The following is a 16,288-nucleotide window of genomic DNA, read 5'->3' on the forward strand; positions in this document are numbered from 1 at the left end:
GCTATTAATTATGTATTAAGATAAACAATATAAAATATTTCCACCGCATAAGATGGTAAACAGCTAGCAGCTAACGTGACAAAACTTTACTCAAATAATTTCCATTGATATATATATATATATATATATATATATATATATATATATATATATATATATATATATATATATATATATATATATATATATATATATATTAAATACATAAAAATTGAAACAGATACAATAATGTAAAATATACTGAAAAAAGCACTCATTTGCGAGATCATGAATCGATTAAAAATAGCCACAGAATTCTAAAAAGTTCGCTGTTCATCAAACGAAATGTTAGTAGCTAGCTAACAGCTAATGTTACTTTAAAAACTTTATTTAAACAATTTACAATACTGTTGTAATGGATTTCCACAAATTAACGTTTCTTTAAAAGAAACAAAAAAAGAAGAGTGGGCTCATAGCCGTAGCATAATTCCTTGCCAAAAACGAAAACGAAACTACAGAGCTCCACAAAAACAAAGAAGCGGAGAAGCGCCACCCCGTGGCGCGGTGCCACACTGCCGATTGTTACGCAGTATATCACATACATGACAGCTGTAACAGATATAAAAAACAAAACATAACATATAAATACATTGATCAATAAAAAAAAAGTTTTGCAAGCTCTAGCACGGATTAATAACAATAATTTAATCGATAAAATCATGAATTAAATAATAAAAATATATCAACAAATAAAAAACCTATTAATGAATAATGGTTAAAAAAATGACATTATTTATTCAGTAGATCATTATCTCATTATCGCTCTCTCTCTCTCTCTCTCTCTCTCTCTCTCTCTCTCTCTCTCTCTCACCCCCCCCCCCCCCCCCCCCCCCCTCCGTCTCTTAATAAGTTCTTCCGTGTTATTTAAAAAAACAAAACAAAACAGCTAATATTATTTAGCTTGCGTTAGCGTGATGTCACGACCTGGAAAAAGGAACATACATTAGGGACGACAACACCAACAACGTCGACCGGACCAGGTAAGAAGTGACGTTTGTTTCCTCTCTAAGGTAGTTGGAAGTTCTTCATCTTACGGCGGACTTTTGTCATTTCAGGAATTAAGACCTCTTCTTGGGCACGACAGGCCACGTAAGTAGAGCACAGGTGTATGCTAGCAATTTACTGTTAGATGCTAAGTTTACAGAGTACTTAGTGTATTCCTAATAAAACACTTTACTCAATTGCTAATGGATGTTATGAGAGGACGCATCACTTGGGATAGATTTGTGTTTTAATACGTCTTGTTATTGTTGTGTTGTGCATAATTAGGCACTGGTTAGATTATGTATTGCTTTTGAAATCTTGAAGCTATCTGCAGTTTATTTTTCATGCACACCTCTGTAAATCCTGATCATAGATTCATACCTTACATATGAATCGAATGCTGAAAATGTGATCATAAATGTTTAGCTTTATGATTGGCAGGTAGCAGACAATCCACTGAGTGCACTTTTCAAGATTGCAAGGAGAAATTTCTTCAGAAACCATACAAATGGCAATCTTGCTAGTGTCCTTGATGTTTTAACGTGTGATGCTCGTCACATAAAAGTCAAACCGAGTGTATAGTATCGAGGATTTATAGCTATATTTAGGCCATAACTGCTCTCTGGGCACTCCTGCCGTCTGCAAAGTCAAAAATCTAGAGTAACACAGTGGAAAAAAAAGAGGGTGGCAGTGCAAAACCTCAAACATGACATTTAGGAAACTAATACAAAATATTGTCAACATCATGACAAACCAGAGACAACATTCATAAGAGTAAATTATCTCAGTAAAGGTACAGAAGCAGTCTAAAGCCTTATCTTTGCGGACATTATTAGCCTGTTGGTACTGCAACCGTGTGCCATATAGTTCTTTACTGGAATATTCCCCGTTGCCAACCATAATTAATTGCTTTACAATCTTCAAGGCCATAATGCTCATCAGTTATTAATTAGAAATTCATTTCACTGAATAAATAATGCTCATGATTGATGATGAAAGTGGTAATTAGGTTCTTGGTGCAATTCACTGGGGAAAAAGCCTTTACACTTGAATCTAGGCTGTTAAGTAGTTGCTCATTTACGGGACTGCTGCTTATACCTCTCGCCATAAACCCTCGCCATCGCGGGAGCATCTGGATTTAGGGAGCACTAACCAAAGTTGTAATTTGCTGAGGTTACATTTGGCATCCAGCTTTCTTTGTCCTCCCACTCTTTCTTCCATAAAACTACAAACAACACACAATCCTGTTATCAAGCTGAAAGCCCTACTGCGTATTCACTAATGTCAACTCACATTAGGTTAGCATGAATTAAGAGCACAAAAACGTACAACAATCTCACGGGTCCCTCATAGGCATCATAGCGCCTATAATAGTCTTTTTTTTTTTTTTTTCTTTTTTTTTTTAAATGACGAGAGAGAGGTGTGAAAACTCAAGCCATCTATGGCTCACTATTGATTTTACACCCAAGACCGTGTGTTGTTGATAGCCTCTTTGATATATTTTCCAGCAAAGCACCAGTCCCTTTGGAGTTTTGCGGAAAATAAAGCAGTCAATATACACCTATTAGGATTTCTTGATCTGAGCCCATAAAGCTGCGCTGTACAGGGTTTCCGATGCTCATTGCATCATAATAGCAACGAGAGCAGCGGCTATTACTTGTAGAAGATGAACCAGCAACATTTGAGCGGCTTGCTGAAATAGCGTTGTTTTGGGGACAATCGATGCAATTGACCTGCATTACACTGGAAATACAGTAGAACCTGAAAGGTCGAATACAGTCCGTTGCTGTAAGCTGGTTGATGTGATTCATGGTTTCTCATGAGAAATAATGTAAGTTCAGTAAATTAGTATAACTATCACCAATTTTTATTTTCTTGTCAGCTATTCACTTATAAAATACTGTAATTTACCCACTGACTGATTTTAACTCATTTGCTCCCAATAATGTGTAAATACGTTTTTTTAATGTTGTAAGTGTCCCAAAGACGTATTTATACGTTTTTTTTTGTTTTTTGTTTTTGTTTTTTGTTTTTAATGCTAGAGCATACAGAAGGCTTTGATGCAGCCTCTCAACTGCAAAGAACGTTTGCAGAAATGGTAGTTATTACACAAACGGCCAGCAGGTGGCAGCAGAGCGAAGGAGATCAACCAGGGCTATCTAGAAAAAAAGGCTTAATTACTTGGAATTTTAAATAGATTTGTGAAAACTGATGAAACTTAGCTCTCTTCTAATGCTAATTGCTGCAAAACGGAAACAGATAGAAACATATATTTTTTTTCCTGATGAAAGAAGAGACTTTAATCTTTCTTTTGGTAAGTTCCATGCTTTTATAGCAATTGAACACAATATTCTGTGGGCCTTGCAAAATCAGTCAAAATCCAGTAAAACAGCCGGGAGCGAACGGGATTGCTTCTGTGAAAATGGCTGGGACTAAATGAGTTTTAATCACCCTTAATTACAGCAATGTTTAACCAGCAAAGCTAAAAATATCGCTTATATCCTATTCACCATTTGTGAATTTGCATACTAGCGGAATTTTCTTCGGAACCTATACTCCATGATTGTGGGAATGCTTCAGCATTCCCACATATGTTGTGATTTTTATTCTCCACACTTTTTTTTTTTTATATAACAACTCCCACATAATACTTCCAATTCACACTGTTCAAATTTCAACTAGCTTAAAAAATTCACGCCTCCCGAGTTATATCTCGTCTGATTCCACATTACTTACAGTATTTGCACAATTTAACTTGTAATATCAACTTTTTCCCATTCATTTTCAATGGGACAGACGTTGAACTTTTTTTCTTAGTATCACTTTCCACGCCCTTATCATCATTATCGGGTGTCTTACACTGCTCGGTGGCACAGTTGGTGAAGTGCATTGTCCAGTAACCAGGAGGTCATAATTTCATAATTTATCTCTCAATTTACTTCATAAGCATTCCACATGCATTCAAATCTTAGCATTCCGCTATTAGCATTCAGCTTTCAGCAGTCCCACGCAATTTCTCCAGAAATTGCACTTAGTCTAGTTCGCTAAAAATCTTTGCTATTTTCTGTTTTTATGCTCAGGTCAAATTAAAGTATTACTTTAGAGCCGTCTGCTGGATCGTTTGTGTTCTCATTGTGGGAATGCTGAAAGCATCCCACATATGTTATTCGGATTTTTATTCTCCTCACTTTTTTTTTTTTTGCCGAAAAACAACTCCCACGTAATACTTCCGATTTTACCGTTCAAATTTCAACTTGCTTCAAATATCGTCTGATATATCGTCTGATTCCACGTTACTTACAGTACTTGCACAATTTGACGTTAAATATAAACTTTTCCACATTCGTTTTCAATGGGAGTGACATTGAATTTTTTCCAAGTCCCACTTTCCACGTGTACTTCCATACATACATCATGACCAGCTCTGTGATACTGCTCAGTTCTTTTTATTCATTTATCTTTCAACTTCAATTAAAACTTTGTAATTTTCACATGATTTATATTTCAGTTTACATGATAAGCATTCAGCTTAACATTCAGGAATTGGCATTCAGCTTTCAGCATTCCCACACAATTTCTCCAGAAATTGCACTTAGTCTAGTTAAGTGTAAGTAATTGTATTTTTTGGCCTGTTTGAGATATCCTAATTTTAGCGCCCCCAGCCCCCCCCCCAAAAGCAGCTATAACTTGTGTAGTCTACTTGGCCATTACAATTTGTCTATATTTCATAATTCATTATTATATATAAAGGTCAAAAGGTAAGTTTAATGATTTAATACCGTTTGTGTAAAGTGGGTCCGTATTTGTTTGTTCACTTGTGATGTCGCATCAGTTTATGCTCATGTCTTATTCAGGCAAGTATGCTAGTTAATACTGTTCATAAGTCTCATGTGAAGGTGGTTTGTGGCGAATTTACTGAATACAGTCGTTTATGGGCTGCATGGGTTCAAAATTGTGTACATATGATAATATAGAAGCATGCACCAATATTGTGGAATCTTACATACCCCCAAAAATATCGTTTGCCGTATATGTATAGCGAGTTGTTAGCCAACTAGTGGGTAGTGCTAATAGCTAACTAAAACCACTTTCAGATTGTTTGAATCCATTTTCTATCGTGCTTGTCCTTCTGGGAGAGTTGTGACCTAGTGAGGGGATCTGTGTGTATGTAGCTCAACTTCCTACAGCCAGTGTTGTGTTGTCCTTTTAGACACCACAAACTAATTTGCGACAGAATCAAGTGGTGCACTACATTTTGGCTCATTTGCTTCAATTGGCCTGAATTTCTAACTTGCTCATCGTCAGCTCCACTGTCTGGATATGATGTCTCTTCAGTAACTCTTGGTGCTCAACTCCTGGCTCATTGTTGCACGTCAGTCTGGTATGGTACTGAAATACTCTGTAATGCTGGACAAAAATTTGGGACTCAATGGAGAGTTACTTCTTTAAATGCAAATCCACTTAAAAGCCCCGCACACTGTGTAATGCGATGGAAGATGACGAGACTGGACAGTCACGAATCGTTCACAGTCGGCGGTTCTCCGCTGCACATCTATTGATGCGTCACAGACTCTCCACGCTTCACTTTTTAGCCACTGTTTTATTATATGGAATTATAACAAATATTTAAGTACAATTCTCAAGTCAACTTTATTTATAGAGCACTTTAAAACCAACATTTTCAACGTGGTTTTTGATTGGCTTATACATTTGCGACTGTAATACAACCGTTAATCTGCCAATTTTGCTGCTTATATTTTGGTCACTATCGCCAATTGCAAGGTCTTTGAGACTCCACAGGCCAAGATCCTTCTGAACACAAAAGACCAAAAGGGAAAAAAACAGCATCAGATGATGGTTTAGCCTCATCAAACAAGGATACTATTACCAGTCTCTTTGGCCTGTCATCACGGGGGGGAGTGAGCAATGGTAACAACCCTTTACTCGTCCTCCCTTGCAAACCGGTATCTGTCCTATTAGCAATTTATAATGGAGATCAAGAAGTAGTCAGTGCAGAATGAAGACAACTGTCTGCACCCTTTCCTAATTGGCTTTATGTTCTCTTTCTGATAAATGGCTTGCCACTACCACAGAGTCCTGTGGTTTTTATTGCCCTAATAGGCCTCAGTAACTGGATTTACCAACAGATAGTGGGTCAAAAAGGACATAGAGAGCAAAAATGTTAATTAATATCAATAATGGCCAATTATTAGTTTGACAGAGGGATCCCAGCAAGTTGTGTGCTCTAATGACTGTGAGCTAACTTGAGGGGGAACGCTGGCGAATTAGCATAACTGTGTATGCGCGCTCCACGGAGGTGCCCAGCAAACATCTGTTATGTTAGAAATTCAAATAGAATTCCTATTAGTAACCCTGGCCGTGGTTGCATAATCAGTCATTCTTCTCTGGCCATTTTGCAGGCACTAACAATGCCCTTGTGACTGGTGGAACGCCTCCCTTTGGGCTTTCCAATCAAACGCGGCCCCATGTGGACCCGCACGCCCTAACAACCGACAGGCCAATGTGGACTTCTTTGTGCTTTGACAAGAGCTCAATGTATCCACCCATGACACATGACCGCAAAATAGAATTTTTGATTTCAATACAGCAAGAGAAATATTTATTGTTGGGTTGCGCCAGCTTCTTGCTGCTAAGGGAGTTGACTCCTTTGTAATCAATGTTTGACTTCAAACTAAATAAATGCAGCCAAAGCCAAGCCCGGCGTTACTGATTGTTCGTGCTGCCTGAAAACAAATAAAAACCTTTTGTCTTGTGGACATAAATCCGACATACCGTACATTTAGCATTTAGCGTAACCCTGTTTTAAGGATGGACATTATTGCATTTAGCATGTGTTTTAAATTAGCATTGAGAGGATAGCGACATGAAAAGTAAAAAACAACACTCGATGTTCATACTCAAAATTCTTTATTATACTGTCGAAATATTGCCTCTTGAACTTCGTATCTTGTCCAACAAGGCTGTGCCTTGTTCACGTTTTAAATCACGTGAGCTCTTGCAGCGAGTCAAAAACCGTTCAGACTTCCATCGTGATTTACAAGTCTGCGCGTGACCTTTTCTCTTTTTGTAATGTAAGCGTGTAGTTCTCTGGAGTGTAACGTCATGTTTGATCAGAGGAACTACTCGTGTCCTTCCTGATCTCAGGAGCGCATAAGTGGAAGCAGCTCAGATGGGCAGAAGAGGTTACACTTAAGGGCAAGATTGTCATGAGCTCTCATGCATTTTACTCACCGTGGTTGTCCAGAGATTTGTTAAGAAATTGTGCAAAAACTTGATAAAGTAAATCCAAATGTGTCTGTTTTGTACTCGTTATGACAAATTTCTACTCTCACATTTTTTTTTCTGATATGGTTGCTATTAAGTGAAAATAATTTACAGTAACTTAAAATCTGATTTCAGTTCTTTTGCAATGAGAAAAAATAGCATTTTGAGAAAGTAAATTGCTTTCATAGGACAGCAATAATATACAGTAGATCTGCGTACGATGTTTATTCAATTTTGTCACATCACCTCGTGCTCATACTGAGTGGAGGTTGGTGAGTCATTATCACTAAAAAAGTGACATTGGTGTCATCAATATCACGTGGTCATCATAAAAATGTAGCAAGAATTATACAACACTCAGGTTTTATTATAAGTGGCTAAACATTTGCACACATAACAGTACAATAAGTCTCTTCAAATATCTTCCACCCATTGCTCTGCTTACAGTGTGTTTAAAAAGTGGTTACATGATTCAAAATAATTAGTTTTACATGGTTTTCTTGTCCATAATAAATTATTCCATTTTTTAACTCATTCACTCCCAGCCATTTTCATGCTCTATTGCTATAAAAACATGGAACCTGCCAAAAGAAAAATGTGTCTCTCCTTTCATCCAGAAAAAAAACAAAAAAAACAGTACATATACGTATATTTTTTTTAATCTGTTTTTATGTTTTGTAGCAATTAGCATTAGAATTAGCTAAGTTTCATCATTATTCACAAACCTGTTGAAAATACTGGGAAAAAGAGCTTGTTGCAACATGGACCTGATTGATCTCTTATACTTTGCTGCCACCTGCTGGCCGTTTTTGTTTTTTGTTTTTGTAATAACTACCATCGCTTTAAGCGACCACTTCAGGTCAGAAACTGCATCAAAGCCTTCATACAAAAACTCTAGCAAACAAAAACCTAAAAAAACCCCGTATAAATACGTTTTGGGGAGTGAATGAGTTAAAATATGGATTATATACTCTTATTCATATTGAACATTTTGCACGTGGCCCTGTAATTACTGTCCATCTTGTCATTATTATGTAACTTTAAAAAAAAAAAAAAAAAAAAAATGTTTTCAGTGACATTAATTACGTGGATATTTGCTGAATAAATATTTACGCTTTGGAATTGGAAAAAAAAAAAAGAATATGCGGTACAGTAGTTGGATGTTGTCACGCTCAACATGTCAGCTCTGTCATAAACATCAATTGAAATAAAAATCATTTTGAAACTTTAAATATATTTCCTAAACATTACGCTGTAAACATGCGAACTGAATTATCGTTGGCCAATAACTGAATTGGCCAAAAAATACGGATGTCCCGATCGTTTTTTTTTTTTTTTGTCCAATTCACTTGATTTTTTTAACAATCCTAGCCGAAAATGTCCACCCTGTCAGCAAACTTACATATTTTAAAGCTTGCATTAACATGGTCATCTTCCAGTTGATTTATATAAAGTGTGAGGGTTGCAGCATACATTTCTAACAGCATCCAATTAATAATTTGAAGTTTGATGGAAAGTCGAAACTTCTTTTGGGGTGAAAAAGAGACATGTCTCAAAGACACCTTATGGTGATATTGACTCCGGATGCATCATCAAATTGACTTTTGTGGTGAAAATGAAAACATTGTTCATTTCACTGTGCACCTTTAAAAAGCTGGCACATTTGAATTAATATGGTTCTACTGAATTAATTTGCAGTTGTTCATGGAAAAAAAAGCAACATATGTCTGGTGCACAGTGCTGCATCCAACAGATTTGGGTGCAGTATACATGACTGGGCGACACCATGCTCGTATGGATGAAGTGGCTTCGGCTTCACGCTCCTTTTCCATTGGGTGGCCTCCGGTGTATAAATTTGCCTGATTGTTTGTCTTTCCCTTTCTTAATTCATTGCAGTTGGATTCCTCTTTGATGCAGTTCTGTTGTCCCTCAAACAATTGAAGTGGAGACAATGGAGGCATAATGATAGATCCGTGTACCCACCATCTGTAACAGCATCTGCTCCCGTGCATCTGTACAACATGCTGGAGCGGGGAGCCTCAGTAATCTGCATAATAAGGAGAGGGCTTATCTCAGTCTAGTTAATAATCACAAGCAATCGATGCACTTCATTCCCTCAGTCCTGTCTGGTGGGGTTAAAAAAAAAAAAAGCAGCAAAGTTTTGCTATGTTAGCTGTATCCTCCAGATAGTCGGGGGTCAGAAGCTGTTGATTTTGCCTGCAGCTACAGATTTAGTCAGCACTCAATTTCATCTTTTCATGGATACCATAATTATAGAAGGACACTCCTGAGTTATCATGCCGCTTCGTACTTTCTTACACCGTTAAGGGGGTTTTCGAGCCTCCATGGCAATGTAAGACCTCGAGTCAGAATTGGATGTAAAGCGTGTGCTCCTTCACCAAGGTTGAACCGTTAACAAAAGCGAGGACTGTATCTGTGTTTGTTGTCCGACCACATTCGGGCGAGCATCACTCTCTGGTCGGACAAAAATGAAGCAATAAAGGTGGCCTTCATTGAAAAGGCCTTTATTTTGAAGGCCTACACAAGCACATTGTCCTCCTAACAGTCAGTTAACTCCCAGCGCAACGTCATATTGTCACAAATGATAATTTCTCGTATATGGAGCATGATGTAAGATTACACGACCATTTTGGATGTATATTTGGGTAATTTCGGTGTTCGGACAATGCGTTAGCAAGCAGGCTACTTTTCAGAGAATGACTAGAGATGTAACAAGATATTTAAAGGGGAGTCAACATTAAACATTTCTTGACGATATGTTATATGTGACCACACACATTTTGATTGATATTACATTTGTTGATTAAGAGTTATGCAGCAAAATCCGGACGTTTTTATCCATCTCAGGGGCGGCCATTTTGCCACTTGCTGTTATCTGAAGCTAACATCACAGTTGCTCAGGGCTCTGGCTACGACCACAGCTTGCCTGTTTTCTGAAGCTGAGCTGTGATTGGTTGTTATCTGAGACCAGATCAACTGTGATGTCATTTTCACTCGACAGCAAGTGGCAAAATGGCTGCCTTCGGATATTGATAAAAACTGCTGGATTTTGCTGCTTAACTCATATTCCACTAACGCAATATTAACCAGAATACTGTATTTAAACTAGTGGTGCCTCATAAAACATATTATTTTAAAGAATATTTTGGCGGGTTGACTTTCGCTTTAACTCATTCACTCCCAGCCATTTTCACAGAAGCAGTCCCGTTCGCTCACGGCTGTTTTACTGGATTTTGACTGATTTTGCAAGGCCCACAGAATATTGTGTTCAATTGCTATAAAAGCATGGAACCTATCAAAAGAAAGATTAAAGTCTCTTCTTTCATTAGGAAAAAAAAGTATGTTTCTATCTGTTTCCGTTTTGCAGCAATTAGCATTAGAAAAGAGCTAAGTTTCATCAGTTTTCACAAATCTATTTAAAATTCAAAGTAAATGAGCTTTTTTTCTACATGGCCCTGGTTGATCTCCTTCGCTCTGCTGCTACCTGCTGGCCGTTTGTGTAATAACTACCATTTCTGCAACCGTTCTTTGCAGTTGAGAGTCTGCATCAAAGCCTTCTGTATGCTATAGCAGAAAAACAAACAAAAAACGTATAAATACATCTTTGGGACACGTAGAACATTAAAAAAACGTATTTATATGTTATTGGGAGTAAATGAGTTAATGGATTATTGTTAGTCATCCATTTACAAAGTTTCTTGGAAATCTGCTGTATAATTTTTTGTCGAATGGTATTTGCAACTTTGGACTTTATTAGCTGATTTTTTTTTTCAATTATCAACCACTACAGTGTTGAAGAGTTGCAAAAGCACTCTAGTATAGATTTAAACAACCTTCCGTGAAATGAGTGGTTTGAAAAAAGCTGGAAATAAACCCCTTTAAAAATATGCTGACTTTCAACTATTGGTAGTCGTTTTCTTTCTATCATTTAATAAATGCCTTTGGGTTTTAGGAATCAGTATATGATTATTTTTTAAACTAAAACACTTGACAGTGGCTCATAGGAATATATGCCATTGATTGGATAGAAAGTGTACAATATTGACCAAAAATGTGTCCTCTCTCTCACCATCCTCTTGTTAAAATATGCTCATTAAATCAAGTTGATGATGCACTGCAGTATGAAGAAAGTGTAATGCACCAAATGAATGCAAAAAATAGCTAAGTTTGTTGTTTACCCGTTATTTTACCAATAGCCTGCAAAATACCCTTTACAAATTAAAACACCTTATAAGTACAAAATGCATGTTTTTTCCCCCCCCATGCATAGTTCCTGTTCATCCTAATTAAGCATGCATGATGCCACTCTCCCAGCTGCTATGCTTGTGAAACCCACCAGGCAGGTGTATCAAGCCCCCAAGCGAGGGCCGAGAAGGAAGACGCTCGACGGAGAAGTGCAGGTGTGACATGTTAGGAGGAGTCCAGGTGCTTATTGAGTTATCAGAGGCAGCCGCTGCTCGTTTGATTTATCACCAGAGGGTTTAGCGTTGCCGTAACGGAGCAGCACTAGATCAGACTACAAAATAAAACGCTCGCAAAACTACCTGCTGCTGTCTTGAAGCTACGATAACTTACGTGGAAAGCGCCGTCGGACGTGGAGTGACAACCGTTGCTGATAAACTAGCAAGTCGTAGCAGCCGGTGTCGTGACAGGGCGAAATAAATCTGAAGTGTAAGCACTTTGATCGAGCAAAGTTTCACCTTGAATGCCTTGTAACTACACTAGGACACATTGAGAATGCATTAGGACCAAATCTTGTGCTAGATCCGATGGGGGCACTTAGGCAAAGTGATGAATTGCATTACAAAAGAAAACATAGCATTGTTTTAACTATTGTCTTTCAATCACAAGATAATGTGATGTCACTGCAATTTAAATATAGATGACCATGTCAAATGAAATTACAGCAAAGTGCATAAATTAGGCCAATGTAGATTGAGTAAATTACAAATAATCCAAGACCCATCAATGCTGACAAGCTATAGAAATATAAAACAGGTACTTTACTGATTAGCATACCGTGTTGAGGCTAATGCTTAATGCTAATGCTTTTAGCATTTTATCAACTTAGAGTCTGCCAAATGACTGAGATGGTACAGCTGATGTTTTGCACTTTTTGTGCGTGTTTTTTTTTTTTTGAATTCACATGGTATATTTTCATTGTTTTGACAAGATGTTAAGAGATGGGGGCAAAAAAAGGAATTTATCAGCGATGGAAAAAGCTAAAAGAGAACTAAATTATGTTTCCAATATCAACGTTATTATTTTTTTGTAGAAAAGAATGTGGTATTGGTGCTCTTCAAAGACTCCTGAGAAACACTACCTTTCACCCTTACCTTCTCTATAATATAGTTAAATGAAATGCAGATTGCAAATTGGAAGCGTAAGGCTTTCAGGAAAGAACAAAAAAAAAAAAAAAAAAAAGTACCTACAATTTACTATACAGTATTTCCTTCGCAAGAGCAGTTGAGGTGTTTTTTCTTTATAGTCTTAATGAACTACCTTTCATAATTGGCCTTAACATGTTGTTTAACATTTTTTTTCAAATATTAAAAATAGCTAAACACATAAAGACAACTTTATTATGAGTAATGCTAATCAGGATTTCTGGGTCCGATCATTGTTTGCAGATCAGTGAGTTAAAAAAAAAAAAAAAAGTGTCAATATCGATTTAGGTCATGTATTTACTAGGGATGTTCGATACCAATTTTTTTTCAGACCGATACCAATCAGACACTCAGCACTCACCGATACCGATACCAACTGCCGATACCAGCAGTACATTTTGACAAATAAAAAAAATCACTAAAAGATATTTTTAAACAAATATATTTCCTTTAATTTTGACCAAAAAAAAAACAGCACAGGCACTCTTCAATAGTCTTAACGCTCAAAATAAAACACAAAAATGCTCTTTTAGTTTAAGAGTCACAATTTTGAAGTATTTTCAAACCGGTGAAGTTTTGCTGAAAAGCTGCTGCAAGCTAGCGCCACTTACAGGCAAGGAGGACTCACTTAACGTCTTCCCCCTCTGCCATCGGTCGCTTGTGCTCGTCTGCGTCACGAGTACTCGAGTACTTGAAAAAAGGCTGGTATCGGCCCGATACCGATACCTGGTATCGGCACTCGCCCATCCCTAGTATTTACTGTATATAATTGTGTGCCGTTTACAATGTATCAAGAAAAGTATTCCCAAGCATTTTCCCCTCAAGTTTAACAATCTTTTCTGCACCCCAAGGAAAGAAAGGAAATAAACACACAGGGAGTATGATTTCAATATAAAACGTTTATTCATCAACAAATGAGCAAAACTTGATTTCTAGTAACAAAACACAAAACTGCCTTGCTGAGGCATGCGTGTGGAAATCCAGTGGCGTCCTTGTACCTCAAACGCATCTCCGCTGTTTAAGCCTTGTCTTTTATCTGCTGTTTATGGGGTTGCGAGGAGGCCGTGACATTGTTGGGTGCTGTTTTGACACATTAATTGGATAAAGGGTTTTTTCATCACAGCTGCGGGGAAATTAAGAGGAGATTGAAAGCCCCTGATGTCTTGTAATGAAGTGTTTCATATTGTGTGGCTTCACTTCAACCAGCGGCGCTCTCTGACGAATGGGCCATAAAGGCAATGATAGCATACAAAGGGGGCCAAAGGGGCTCCTGTTACGTCAAAAGGACAAAGCAATTCATCCCGTCGGTTACATGTTAACACGAGCAGCATTTGGATAACACTGCTGCCACCACAATAGGAATGAAGACGTCAATACAATTTTGGCCTCGTAGCGGCGTGCTTAGAAAAGCAAATGTTCCGCCCAGTGTGCTGCAGCGAAAAAAAAAAGAAAAAAAAGGGGCGTCCGCTTCCCAAACAAACCGCTGTCCTTGATATCAGCTGGTTAATCCTCCCCTTTTAGTGGCTTTATTGGCTCATTCAAGAGGGTCTTTTGACATTCCCCCTGCTCTGTTAAAAGGTGACTGCATCTCAAGTGAAATCTGGAGTGTTCTTTACACAAGTGCCGAGCCCCATGTGGCTCCCGCCTCCCAGCGGGCCTGTGATTTTCCTGCTTTAAGTGTCTACTGTCAACACTAATTTGTCCCACTCCTCCTTGGCACCCCACCCCCCACCCACCCCACCTCCGGGGCTGGGTGACGCTCTCCTAAAGTTTTAATAAAAGATCTGCTGTTTTCTGGGAGTGAAACAAGGGCTTTAAGAGCCACAGAGGCAATAAGATGCCAGGTAATGATTACAGGGCTCCAACGGAGGCAGTTAGCGATGCCACGTATTGTTTTTACAAAGCGAGCCGCGAGTGCGGGCCAAACGCAAGCCCAAACTATCATCTCCAAATAAGAGATGCACTCTCAGCAATACATTGTTGCCACGGAAAAACAAAAGGAATTGTTTTATTGTCTTATTTTAGAGGTCTGTATTTCCTTTAAATGGTGTCAAAGAAATGTTCTTGCTCTTCTAAAGTAATTGGATGGTGAAAAGCAAAAAGTTACCTTCAACCTTTTTTTTTTTTTTTTTTAAAGATTATTCCTACATATGCCACAGAAAAAGTAGAAAGCCGCAAAGGCGGGGCTATCAGTTAAGATTCACACCTGTTTTTTTTTTTTTTTTTTTATCCTAAATTTTTGTTGTACATATACAGTGCATACAAAAAGTCTACACTTACCAAATGCCAGGTTTTCGTGATATAAAAATATCAACAAAAGCCTACTAAAACATCTGAACATTAGTTGGGGTTAATCAGAGACATTTTTAATGCCAGCCGGTACGTGGTTTACATTTACTCATTCACTCGCAGCCATTTTCACAGAAGCAATCCCGTTCGCTCCCGGCTGTTTTACTGGATTTTGACTGATTTTGCAAGGGCCACAGAATATTGTATTCTATTAAAAGCATGGAACCTATCAAAAGAAAGATTAAAGTCTCTTCTTTCACCAGGAAAAAAAAAGTATGTTTCTATCTGTTTCCGTTTTGCAGCAATTAGCATTAGAAGAGAGCTAAGTTTCATCAGTTTTCACAAATCTATTTAAAATTCAAAGTAATTTAGCTTTTTTTTTTTCTAGATAGCCCTGGTTGATCTCCTTTGTTCTGCTGCCACCTGCTGGCCGTTTGTGTAATAGCTACCATTTCTGCAACCGTTCTTTGCAGTTAACAGGCTGCATCAAAGCCTTCTGTATGTTTTAGCATAAAAAACAAACAAAAAAACGTATAAATACGTCTTTGGGACACTTCGAACATAACCCCCCCCCCCGTATTTATACGTTATTGGGAGTAAATTAGTTAAACGCTCCGAATACAATCATATCCTAGTTATAAAAGGGTGTGTAGACTTGTGCAATGAAAAACTAAAATTGTTAAAAATGTATCTGCAACTGTTATATTGTTCTTACATCAAAATGTAAATGATTCCTTTCCTACATGTACCAAATATTTATGCAAATGATGTTTTATAAATAGTGTGTGCAAGTGGCACTCAGCATAATTTTCAACTCAACTGTTTGAGTGTTTGAATGTTTTTTTTTTTTAATTAAACCAACCTCTGAATAATTACTACATTTTAAAATAAAAGTAAAAATGTAGTTTTGTTAAAATGCACTTTTCCAAATTATGATGCACAGCAGCAATGTTTCGAGACGTTTAATAGGTTGTAAAAAGCTGAAAACATAATTTGCATAATAATTCAGAATGTGAGTATGATGCCATTGCTCTAATAAAACAAAACTATTTTCACATTAGGTTTTGGTATAAACTTTATTAGAAATTTGTACATCAGTTTTATTCCTTGCGACTATGTCGCTTGCACAATACAAAGTGAAAAACTGTTGTTGTTTTTTTAGCACCAGTGAAATTTCCTCCATCGGATTTCCTCGGGATTAATAAGAGCAACATGATTGCATATAATAGTTTCTGACATGTTTTGCTTGAGCACAATTTCACCGTTCCGGCAAAGTAAATTGC

The sequence above is a fragment of the Festucalex cinctus genome, chromosome 11 (genome assembly GCF_051991245.1).
Source record: "Festucalex cinctus isolate MCC-2025b chromosome 11, RoL_Fcin_1.0, whole genome shotgun sequence".
NCBI lineage: Eukaryota > Metazoa > Chordata > Actinopteri > Syngnathiformes > Syngnathidae > Festucalex > Festucalex cinctus.